Source organism: Gossypium hirsutum, chromosome D01 (genome assembly GCF_007990345.1).
Source record: "Gossypium hirsutum isolate 1008001.06 chromosome D01, Gossypium_hirsutum_v2.1, whole genome shotgun sequence".
NCBI classification, from domain to species: Eukaryota; Viridiplantae; Streptophyta; class Magnoliopsida; order Malvales; family Malvaceae; genus Gossypium; species Gossypium hirsutum.
This window is the reverse complement of record NC_053437.1, coordinates 1,794,283-1,805,837: the sequence shown is the minus strand read 5'-3', so window position 1 is coordinate 1,805,837 and position 11,555 is coordinate 1,794,283.

Sequence of the window (11,555 nt, the reverse complement as noted above, 5' to 3'; positions counted from 1 at the left end):
TTATCTTCCTATTTAAGGGCTGGGATGAGTTGTGAGTAGTTCTAAGCATTATATTAACTTAGAAACTTTCAGATGCTTCTACAATTAAATTAAATTTTTAAAAAACAAAAATCAAGTAGACTAAGGGTGGGTTTGGATGGGCGATTGGGTGCGGTGCGGTGCGTTTAGCTTACTTTTTGTCTCACGTTACAGTATCACTACAGTATCTAATCTCACCGCCACCGCTATTTTTACACTAACAGCAGGTAAACGCACCGCCCATCCAAACTCACCCTAACTCAATAATAACTAATACTCTTAGTTCGATTATACTGTAATGCTTAAAAGGAAATAAATTCAAGTGTTTAAAATATTTTTTATCTTAGGATAAAAGATTTTAGAGTAGCATTTAAGCGGCAATAAATGAGGGTCTAATTTAATATAAAATCACATGTAATTCGATGTTGTGGGTTAAATTATTATTTGGGGTCTAAATTTTTTTTCTAAGTTAGGTCATAAACAATTGTTCTCAAATTGGAGTTTAAATTAGACAATTGTTCTCACATTAAGATTTGAATTTTTTTGGTCTAGGTTCTTGAACTTTTAGGGTTAAAAAAGTTGTTTAACCCTCAATATTTTTAAAAAGTTCTTAACGAGATGCTACTCCGAATATTTGTTAAGTTGCTTAATAGAATTTAATTTATTTACAATTTTTGCGGTTAATAAAACAATCCCTAATTGAACATGTATAGTGATATCTTAATCCGTAATTCTAACCTAAACAAATGATATATAGTAATCATGCTTGTTCAATTACGATCAATTACAATCTCATATTCCTCTAAAATAGTTAGATCTTCAATATTCAATACTGGTACAAATTTTTCTAGCAGTCAGGCTTGTTTGATCTATATTTTATTTAAGAGAATTTTGATAGTATCGAGAGTTTTCAATCTGATTCTTGACTTGATTCGAAATAATTTTACTGTCAACCTAAATAAGGCAAGATTAAACATTGCCAGAAATAAAACGAGATTTAACAATTTGTTAGTTTTTCCTTAAGTTACAATTGATTTTAATGTTGATCGATAAAACCGGCACAAATCTTCTAATTATACATTACCCAAAAAAATAAAATAAAATATTACTTTAAACATAGTTTTAATTAGTATGAAATATAAAGTTAGGAGTAAGATTTATCTAAGGCAGTACCGAAATTAGAGGGGGTTGACAGGGGTCTCGGTTTCCCTTAAAATAGAAAGTTTTTCATTTAGGTTCTTTTATAATTTATAAAATTTTAAATTAATAATAGTAAAATTGACCCCCGAAAAATAATAAAAATTTAATTTAATCTTTTAAAAATTAAAAAAATATAAATTATTAAAATAATAAAATTATATTTTTACCATTATAAAGATATATAATTTAATTTCATCCCAATTTTTTTTTTTAACTTCCCCTTAGATCAAGGTTAATTACTTAATAAATTAACAGTTGCATGTGTAGCTACAAGCGGTAAGATGGGTTGTAAAGGGAGGTCCATTATTTTGTTTTTTTTTTTTAAGTCATTGGGCACACACCAAGCAGGTGGATTTTATGGTTCTGTGGGCATAACTTTATTATTATTTTTAATTAATATAGTTTAGAAAGATTAATTTTTTCGGGTTTTGTAATTATTATTTTTGACAACTTAATTTTTAAAGTTTGAACTCGAGTTCTCTTTTTAAAAATACAATATATCTTGTCATTAATATTTTAAAAATTGGATTGATTATCAAACCAATTAAATCACTAATTCTTGGTTCAACGGTTTGTTTAAAATAATTAATTAATTAATTAAAAATTCATAAAAATAGTAAATGTATTAAAAAAAGAGAGAGTATAAACCGGTTCAATCATATTGGTTCTAAATAATTCACTAAAAACTCGATTTAATCTTTTTATTCGAAACAGATTCTAACAACACCGTTTATTATTACACTCAACCCATAAATAGAAGGATAATGTGCTTCAGTGCACTCGAAGTCGAACCTACACTCTCCTGCATTGACAATAGTGTTTACACCAATCGAGCTAAGACTCAATCCACTATTAACATAATATTATTATATACACATAAATATCTCCCTTGGAACGTCATACTCTTTTGGCTTTATATATTTATTTCATAAAATATTGGGTTTGTCTTACAATTTAGTACACATTTTTTTGGGGGGTTATTAAAGGTAGATTCAATGAATTAGCAATGCCTTTTAGGAGATTATCAACGAAGCTTCAAATGAGGCTTTTTTCCCAATGTGACGTAAACCTAAGATTGCATTCAGCTTATTGGATGGAGTGCTAAAATTTTGATATTTTTTAAATAAAATTTTAAATTTGAATATTGTGAATAGAGAAAAAAAAACAGTTGTGGGTACTGAGTAGGGGTGAGGGAGGTCAGAAATAAATAAAAATATTTTGAGAGAGTAAAGTGCAATTTTATTATTATAATTACTTTAAAATTTTTAAAAATTAAAAGGACTAATAGAGAATTTTTCATTTTTTTAGGTGGAGTGCCAAGGTCACTACCTGCCCCATCTCTACGTCGCTTGTTGTGGGAATTTTTTGCTCTCTATTTAATGTTCTATCTTGATTTAACTACGAGTTTAATTAAAACTTGATGTGAATACCAAAAATTAACTTTATTGGTTGTGAGTTTTTTGCTCTCAATTTAGGGTTTTGCCCAGAAATGAAAGAAAAGGAGGGCAGAAAGTGGCTTTAGCCTTCTCTAAAATAGTAGATTTGTCATCTAACCTTTAATTTTTTTAAAATAAAATTACATATTAGTATAATGGTAAAATTCGACTTCGACCCTCTTAATAATTTACAATTTATCTTTAACCCTTCAAAACAATTTTCTGATTTCATCCTGATTCTATCCCGATTTAACTTTAAATTTAATCAAAACCCAGAATTTATATATATATATAACTTTGTTGATTGGTGTTGAAATGGAATAGAGAATATAATGCTTTATGGAAGGGAGGTATTTGTTCATAAAAGTACTGCTTGATATTTGCTTAGATTCTCGTAGTTTTCTTTTTCTTATATTTTAGTCCTCTTGACTATTGAATGATTGAATTATTGAATGCATGGTTGAAATTCCTTGCTTAACAACTAAGAGATGCATATGGCCGGCAAAGGAATATGAGGCAATTTTATTTTCTTTTTTTAAATTTTGGTGCTTGGGAATCTCTTTTTGGTACCAAATGAGAACTATTCAACTGGTCCCTAGTTTAAGTTGGCTTTCGTAATTCAATCGTGCTAGAATTCTAGTGCTAAAGCTCGATATGATTTTTTTTTAAAGATGGGGGAAAATTTAGTTCATTTTCCTTTTATTTGAGGTTTAATATGATTCGATTCAGAAATAATTGAGACTCAATTTAAAGGTAAATGTCTTTTGATTTTGAATTTTTTAAATGAAGAAAATAAGTGTTGGGAGAGCTACCCTCTGATTGAAGTCTAATATGACTAAGTTCCATAATAATTAGGATTCGATTTGTGGGGTGTGCCTCGTATTTTCAGAGAAATAGATCGTAACGAGAAGGATCACGATGTCGCGATGAGACAAAAATGACGTTATGACGTGTTCTCCCATTTGGCAGTCACATTTTAGACTTCAAGTAGGATTTCTTCTCCCAGTTAGACTCTAATTATTCTAAGGATATTTTGGTATGATTAGAACTCTAATCTTAGCCTATTTAAAAGGGCCATTGTATCACTGTTTTGATACGCCAATCAGCGAGGGTTTTTCTTTAAGTGCGACAAGATGTAGTCGTATATGAGTTTTTGTGAGAGTTTCGTGATAATTATGGAGAATAGTTTGTACATTTATGTGAGTGTCCTATGAGATTTAAGGTTTTGTTTACTGGTTTGCTCTTTGAGGTTTTGAACTTTGTATTCGGAGTTTTGGATAATGTATCAGATGTACATTTAGGTTATTCTCTCCATATTGTACTCTCATTTGTTTAATAATTTAGTGAGAAGCCGATAACCTCTTTTTCCTGTGGTTTTTCCCTCTTTGAGGGTTTTTCACGTAAAATATTTGTGTTCGTTATTCTCTACTTTTCTTATTCGTTGTTTATATGGGTCAATCCTCAACACGATTTAAGTAAGGTTTGGCGAATAAGTAACTCAATCATGCTATAGGTTTATTTGAATTCTAGCAGTAGAGCTCTATATATTTTTAAGATGATTTTTTATTTCGAGTTTTGTAGATGGAAAACAAAGGTATCGAGTGAGCTTTTCTTTCATTTAGAGTCTAGTTTAACTCAATTCTAGAATAATCGAGACCTGACAAAGAAGTAACTTATTCATGTACATGTTTGAATTCAAATAGTAAAACCCAATATAGTTTTAAAAAGTTTTTTTTCAAGTTTTGTAAATGAAATACAGAGACACCAAGAACTTTGATCTAATGTGTAATGTCATACATGAACTTTGATTTAGTACAATTTAATACGTGAAATTTCGATTTGATTCAACATTTACAAATCATTAACAACATTATTGAATTAACACAATTTTACGTTGATAGATTGCATACACAAACAATAATATTAATCAAATATGAAAATAAATACATATATTTATTTCTTTAAACGTGTACAGTTGAATCAAAATTAAAATTTTATGTATATATATGAACCACAATTCAAGTTTCATTTATATAATTACACTAGATCGAAATGTATATATCAAATTACACACTAAACTAAAATTCTCGTATAAATTTAATATTTATCTCTTTTAAATAATCATATAAAATCTCCACAAAACTCTAAAAAATAGTAAAAAATAAAAGCATATGACAAACCCTAAACTTGTCTCTCTTTTATTCAATGTTCATTTTTTTATGTTAAAATAAATTATAACACAAAGAAAAAAAAATTTCATATCTATTTTATAATTTATGTTCAGAATTTATGGCTGTCTTTTAATAATGCCGTCCCAAAATTCAAACAAAAAAATATTTGCATAGTTAAAAGTTTTAATTATATGAATTTATTTCTAGAGATTTTTAACAAGATAACCACGTATAATTTAGTGTTAATGTACAAATTTACACACCGATAATCATTAAACTAAAACCCTAAAACTTATAGCGCATAGACGTGGATGTTAAATGTTTAACTTTATAATTCTTGTAAGGGATTTAAATGTGAATTTTTGTCCAACGTATAATTTGATGCATGGATTTTGATTTGGTGCAATTATATACATGAAATTTGAATCGTGGTTAATATGTATACATGAAGCTTTGATTTTGATTTAATTGTGCACATTTAAAACAAATAAATGCATATATTTATTTTTTTATCGAATTAATATAATAGTTTGTGTATGCAATATATCAATGTAAAAGGGTGCTAATTCGATCATGTTAGCGATTTTGTGAAAATTGAATCAAATTAAAATTTCATGTATAAAATCACACAAAATCAAAATTTATTTATGACATTGCACATTGCATCAAAGTTTACGTATAGTTTTGATGTTTATCTCTGGTTGAAAATATAGAGAATGGTTGGTACAAAACAATTAATCATGTTTGACATAATTTGAATGAAAGTAACAAATATTGATGTGACGTCTTGTCTCGAGACATCAAACCATTGTCCGGAGACTTCTCAATTTTCATTTAGAAGCTAGAGTAGAAAAATAGGAGAGACAAATCTCGAGACATAGCTTTACATTTTGATAAATTGACCCATGAATCGTAACTTGGCATCGAACTTTTATAAATGGGCACAACTAAGATTTATTTATGTATTAATATTCTAATTGTTCGCATGATTTATCTGTCACGTTTCTTGATACGACATCGATGTTACGTTTCTGATTTGTTTGAGTTGCTTTGGCAACAAATGTTACATATTATGATATCAATAAATTTTGTATTGATTCAATTCTTTTCCAATAGAGGGTTTTTTTTTTATCCAATTTGACAACTTTTTACCAATTCAATAAATTTTGCATTGATTCAATTCTCTTCTAATTTATGATATCGGTTGGACCACCGATTGTCGATTCAATTGATGAATTTGATCTAATTTTGGGAACCGTGATTTAAGTTTGGTGGCCAGATGTGATTCACCTAGACCTATCCATGGGTCGGGCGGCCCGGCCCGGCCCGACGGCCCGCCCGAAATATGAGAGGGTTCAGGTAAAAATATAGGCCCGAAATATGGGCTTGGGCAAAAAAAGAGGCCCGTTTAAAAAATGGGCCGGGCCTCAGGCACCACTTTTTTTGCCCGAGCCCACCCGGCCAGGCCCAAATATAATAAATATATTTTTTTATTTTTTATTTTTAAAATATTTTTTTATTTTTTATTTTTAAAATAAATTTTTAATGTTTATTTTAAAAATAGGCCGAGCCGGGCTCGAGCTTATGATATTTTTCCCGAGCCGGGCCTGGGCAAAATTTCAAGCCCATATTTCGAGCCGGGCCCAGGCCTAGGAGGCGGGCCGAAAATTTTCCAGGCCTGGCCCAAACCTGGCCCGGCCCATGGACAGGTCTAGATTCACCCTGCTATGCCCAGAGCCTTTAAGAGGGAGGTCTAAGAGGTTTGTTTATTATTGATGGAAGGGGCCATGTGTAATAGCCCGATTTTAGGCTTAGTCGGAACAGTGGTTTCGGGACCACAAATCCGACGAAAAAAAAATGTAATGGCTTGAATTTTCAGAGGTGTTGGAACGGTGATTCGAGATCACTAAATTCGACAAATGGGTAGAAAATATTATTAATTTAGTAAGTATAAGTTAAATATGAAGTTAGGAAAATTTTTGAAATAGTGAATAGTACACTAGAAATAAATATTAAAATAATTAGAATCGAAATGAGGTATCAAGACCTCGGGGATTTTAAACTGAGCCATAAATATTTTTATAAATATTTATGGAGTGTTAAAAAGTTAGTATTAAAGTTTCGTTAAGAAATTTTAAAGTTCCGATAATTAATTGAACAAAAAGGACTAAATTGTAACAAATGCAAAATTTTGGGAAATGATTAAATAGCTTAAATGATAAAAGGAAGAGGGCTTAAAAAGCAAATAGACCCAAGGTCTATTTGGTCTGGACGGCAGAGGCATGAAATCAGCAAGAAAGTAAGGAGAATTAAGGGCAAAATTGGAAAATTGCAAAATTTGCTTAATAAAGTTAGGACCCAAGTGGAATTATCTAGATTTTCTCTTCATTTTTCTGAATTCTCATCAGCTAAAACACCATGGAAGGGCTTCTTCAAGCTGGTTCTTCATATTTTTATTACAAGTAAGTTCAATTCTTGACTATTTCTTGAAATTTTTGTATTTTTATGACTTTTACAACTAGGCCCACTTGTTAAATTCATTAGTTTTTGATTTTATGAAAGAAGTTGAAAGTTGATATGAATATGTGCTGGAAGTATATGATGATTTAGCATGAAATTAGAGCTTTAAATTGTTCATATGCTGATTTTATTGAAAGAATTGAATAGAAAGTGAATGTTTGTGACCTAATAGTAAAAGAGTTTGAAGATAGAGTTATATGTGGCAATTCTGAATTTCAATAGTTGTGTAACAACTTATAATGTCTAGTAAAGTACTAATTGAGAAAATTAGATTAATTGAGGGGTTAATTGAGAAAGGACCGAATTGTATAAACTGTGAAATTTGGGGCAAAATGGAAATCAACATTTTGCACTAAAGCAGTTTTGGACAGCAGCAGTAGTGTAACTTTGAAAAATCACCAAAAATTGTAGAGATTGAATTAGAGGATAAATAAAATATGAAATTAAAGCTTATTGAGTCTAGTTTCTTATAAAAGAAATTATGTGAGCAATGGAATTGTAAATCATGAGATATAATAGATTTTGTGAGACAAGGTCAGAATGAATTCGGGTTCCCCTGTTCTGACTTTGGAAAATCATTAAAAATTGTACAGAAATTATTATGAGTTATAGTTTATATGGTTAGAATCCTTAATGAGTCTATTTTTAGAAGAAACAAGCTAAAACATCATCCGAATTCTGTACAATGATATAATTAATTTTTAGTGAAGAGTGGTCGGAACTGTCAGACAGCAAAACAGGGGAAACTTTAAAGAATAAACTGTACTATTTGGCTGAACCAAAAATTATGAAAATTTTATGGTATGAAGATATGTGAGTCTAGTTTCAGGGAAAATTAACGGATCTTAATTTGGAGCTCCGTAGCTCCGGATAAAAATAATTTAGTGACTCTGACTCGGATAAACAGCTTTGAATATACATGTTAGTGAATATTGAAATTATGGTTAATGTTGTTTAAGTGTGTTATACACATTAAGGATGTGGAATGGAGAGGAGGAGGAGGAAAATTGGGAAATATATGAATGATTCGTGTATAAATGGTCATATGTTTGATTATAACTCATAAACGATGAAATATGAATGATGCTTATTTTTGTGCATTATTGGTCATGGTTTCAGCTCATGTGTGAAAATAAAGTTTCATAGTATGTGTGTATGGTATATTCAGTATATGATTTGGCATGAAATAATACCATGAATGGTTTATGAATTAACACATGTTGGTAAGCCTGATATATGAATAAATGATCAAATTGAGCGGAACGCCGGATTTGAGTACTTCTGATCAAGTGATAAAGTGATAAGTGGTAGCTTTAGCTACACTTATCTGATCAAGTGACAAGTGGAAAGTGATAAGTAATAGCTTCGGCTATACTTATCTGATCAAGTGATAAAGTGATAAGTGATAGCTTTAGCTACACTTATCTGATCAAGTGACAAGTGGAAAGTGATAAGTAATAGCTTCGGCTATACTTATCTGATCAAGTGACAAGTGGAAAGTGACAAGTAATAGCTTCGGCTATACTTATCTGATCAAGTGACAAAGTGATAAGTGGTAGCTTTAGCTACACTTATCTGATCAAGTGACAAGTGGAAAGTGATAAGTAATAGCTTCGGCTATACTTATCTGATCAAGTGACAAAGTGATAAGTGATAGCTTCGGCTACACTTATCTGATCAAGAGACAAAGTGATAAGTGGCTGCACTTATCTGATCAAGAAACAAAGTGATAAGTGGCTACACTTATCTGATCAAGAAACAAAGTGATAGGTGGCTACACTTATCTGATCAGGGACAAGTGATAAGTGATCATACGTAAGACCATAGTTATACTATGGCAAAGTGAAAGTGAAGTACTCAATTTTCCGTGATCGTTCTCTAATTTGATTAAGGATGGTAAGTGACAAATGGGCCCAAAAGAATTAAAGTAAATGGATAAGTGGTAGTGTATTTATATCAGGACGATGTTGTTATTCAAACTAAAGTGATATTTTCATTGCTAAATTGAGAATTTCATAAATGTGCTATTGAATGGTATAATCAATAAACATTGAGTTAAATGGTAAATACGTATTAGTTTTGAATTTGATGTCATTGAATTGTACGTGAATTAAATGGAAATTTCTAGTGATATGATTTAAATTATGAGCATGAGAAATTGCGAATTGAATGAAATGGAAATGAAGCATTAAATTGCATGAGTATGTATCAGGTCTCGCAGGCCCTAATTATTATGATTATAATATTTTGAGGATATATTGTGAAAAGTTATAGAAACATGTTAATTATTTTGAAAGTTTTAATTTTGATGAAATTTTATAACTCGATTAAATACGTTTACAAGTGTATGTGTTTTGGTAATGCCTCGTACCCTATTCCGGTGTTGGATACGGGTAAGGGGTGTTACACCATGTATAAGCGATCACCTTAGCAATGAGTTGAATGTGGGTTATAGTGAATAATAAAAACTATCATTTATATGTTAATTATAAAAAAAATATATAAAAATTATTATTTATATTTTTTATGATCCCTAAAAAATAAAATGAGTTAGGCTGGATCGAGTCCGAGTTAAAAATATAAATTGAACCTTGACTAGAAGTAGTTGGGTCGCCCAATCTATAAATGGTTAAAGTGTTTGAGAAGTCCTTATATTATAGGGAGTGAACAATTTAGCCCCTCTATTATTAAATTGATCAATTTAGTCCCTATTCTATTAAAATAATCAAGTAAGTTCAAATTGTAATAGTATTAACATTTACCGTATAAAAAGTGCGTCGGAAATTACTTTTTTCAATCGCAATTCAATTCCAAACTAAAGATTTCATTTACAAAACCATAAAAGCTTTAAAAATATTAACTCTATTAAACAGTAAATGTTAACTATATTCGAATTTAGCATTATTTGATTTTTTTAATAGTATAATGACTAAAATGACTCATTTAATAGTATAAGAACTAAGTTGATCTGGTTCCTATAATAAATGGACTCTTAAGTAGAGGTGTGCAAAATTCGGGTAAAACCGAAAAAATTCGGTTAACTGACCGAATTCGGTTAATCGGTCAGTTAACCGAATTTTTTCGATCGGGGGTCGGTTAATTATTTTTTGATTTTTCGGTTAACGGTTAATTCGGTTCGAAATCGGTCGGTTAACTGAATTTTTTCGGTTTAACTGAAAAAATTAATAAATAAAATTATAATATATAAATAGGCCCACTATTCACCTAAACGCAATCCAAACCCAAGCATTCAACCCAACCCAACCCAATCATAAAAATTACAAATAATTTAATAAATAAAAATAAAATTCTAAAACTAAAACTAAAACTAAAGTCTAAAAGTCTAAAAATAATTAAATTATGTAGTGATTCAATTCGGTTAATTCGGGTAATTCGGTTAATTCGGGTAATTTTTAACCAAAAATAAAAAAAACATATAATTTTCAGTTAATTCGGTTAACCGACCAAATTAACCGAAAAAATTTTGGTTCGGTTAATTTTTTTGAAAAAATTTCGGTTTGGCTAACGGTTAAAAATTTTAAAAGGTCGGTTAATTTGATTAATGTTATTTCGGGTCGGTTAACCGAATGAACACCCCTACTCTTAAGTGCATTCACCTCCCATAAACAAATCTAGTTGGACCTTACCCTTACAAATAGCAATCAAAGCCCATTGGAAGAGAAATTATTTCTTAGCCCAAAAACGAAAATTTGGGCTTGGCCAATTAAATAATCCAGCCCAACAATGTTGTTAATTAACATGTTACAAAAATGTTTTTATTTTTTAAATATAGAATTAATTAAAGAGTAAACTACAACCAAGGCCACTAAACTATTTGTACGTTTATGTTTTGGTGACTCAACTTCAAAACGTTACAGAATAATCAATAAACTATTTAAAAATTTTCATTTAAGTTATCGAGCCTATACCAGTCGAGAACTCTCCTTCCCCTTTTCTTCTACAGTTCATTTTTTTCATAAAAAGCCTTCAAACGTCACGAACCTGCAAACCGGAATCCAAATAGCTTTCTTCTCCAACCTCAAACGCTGACCGTTAGATCGACTTAGATATAAGATATGTTCTTACTGATCATTAAATTGTCGCTTAGAGCTCGCTTGTCAAACTTTAAAAAAAAAACTTAACAGCCCAATGATTTAAATAAAAACATTCGAACAGTTTAATAACTATTTTATAATTTTTTATAGTTAAA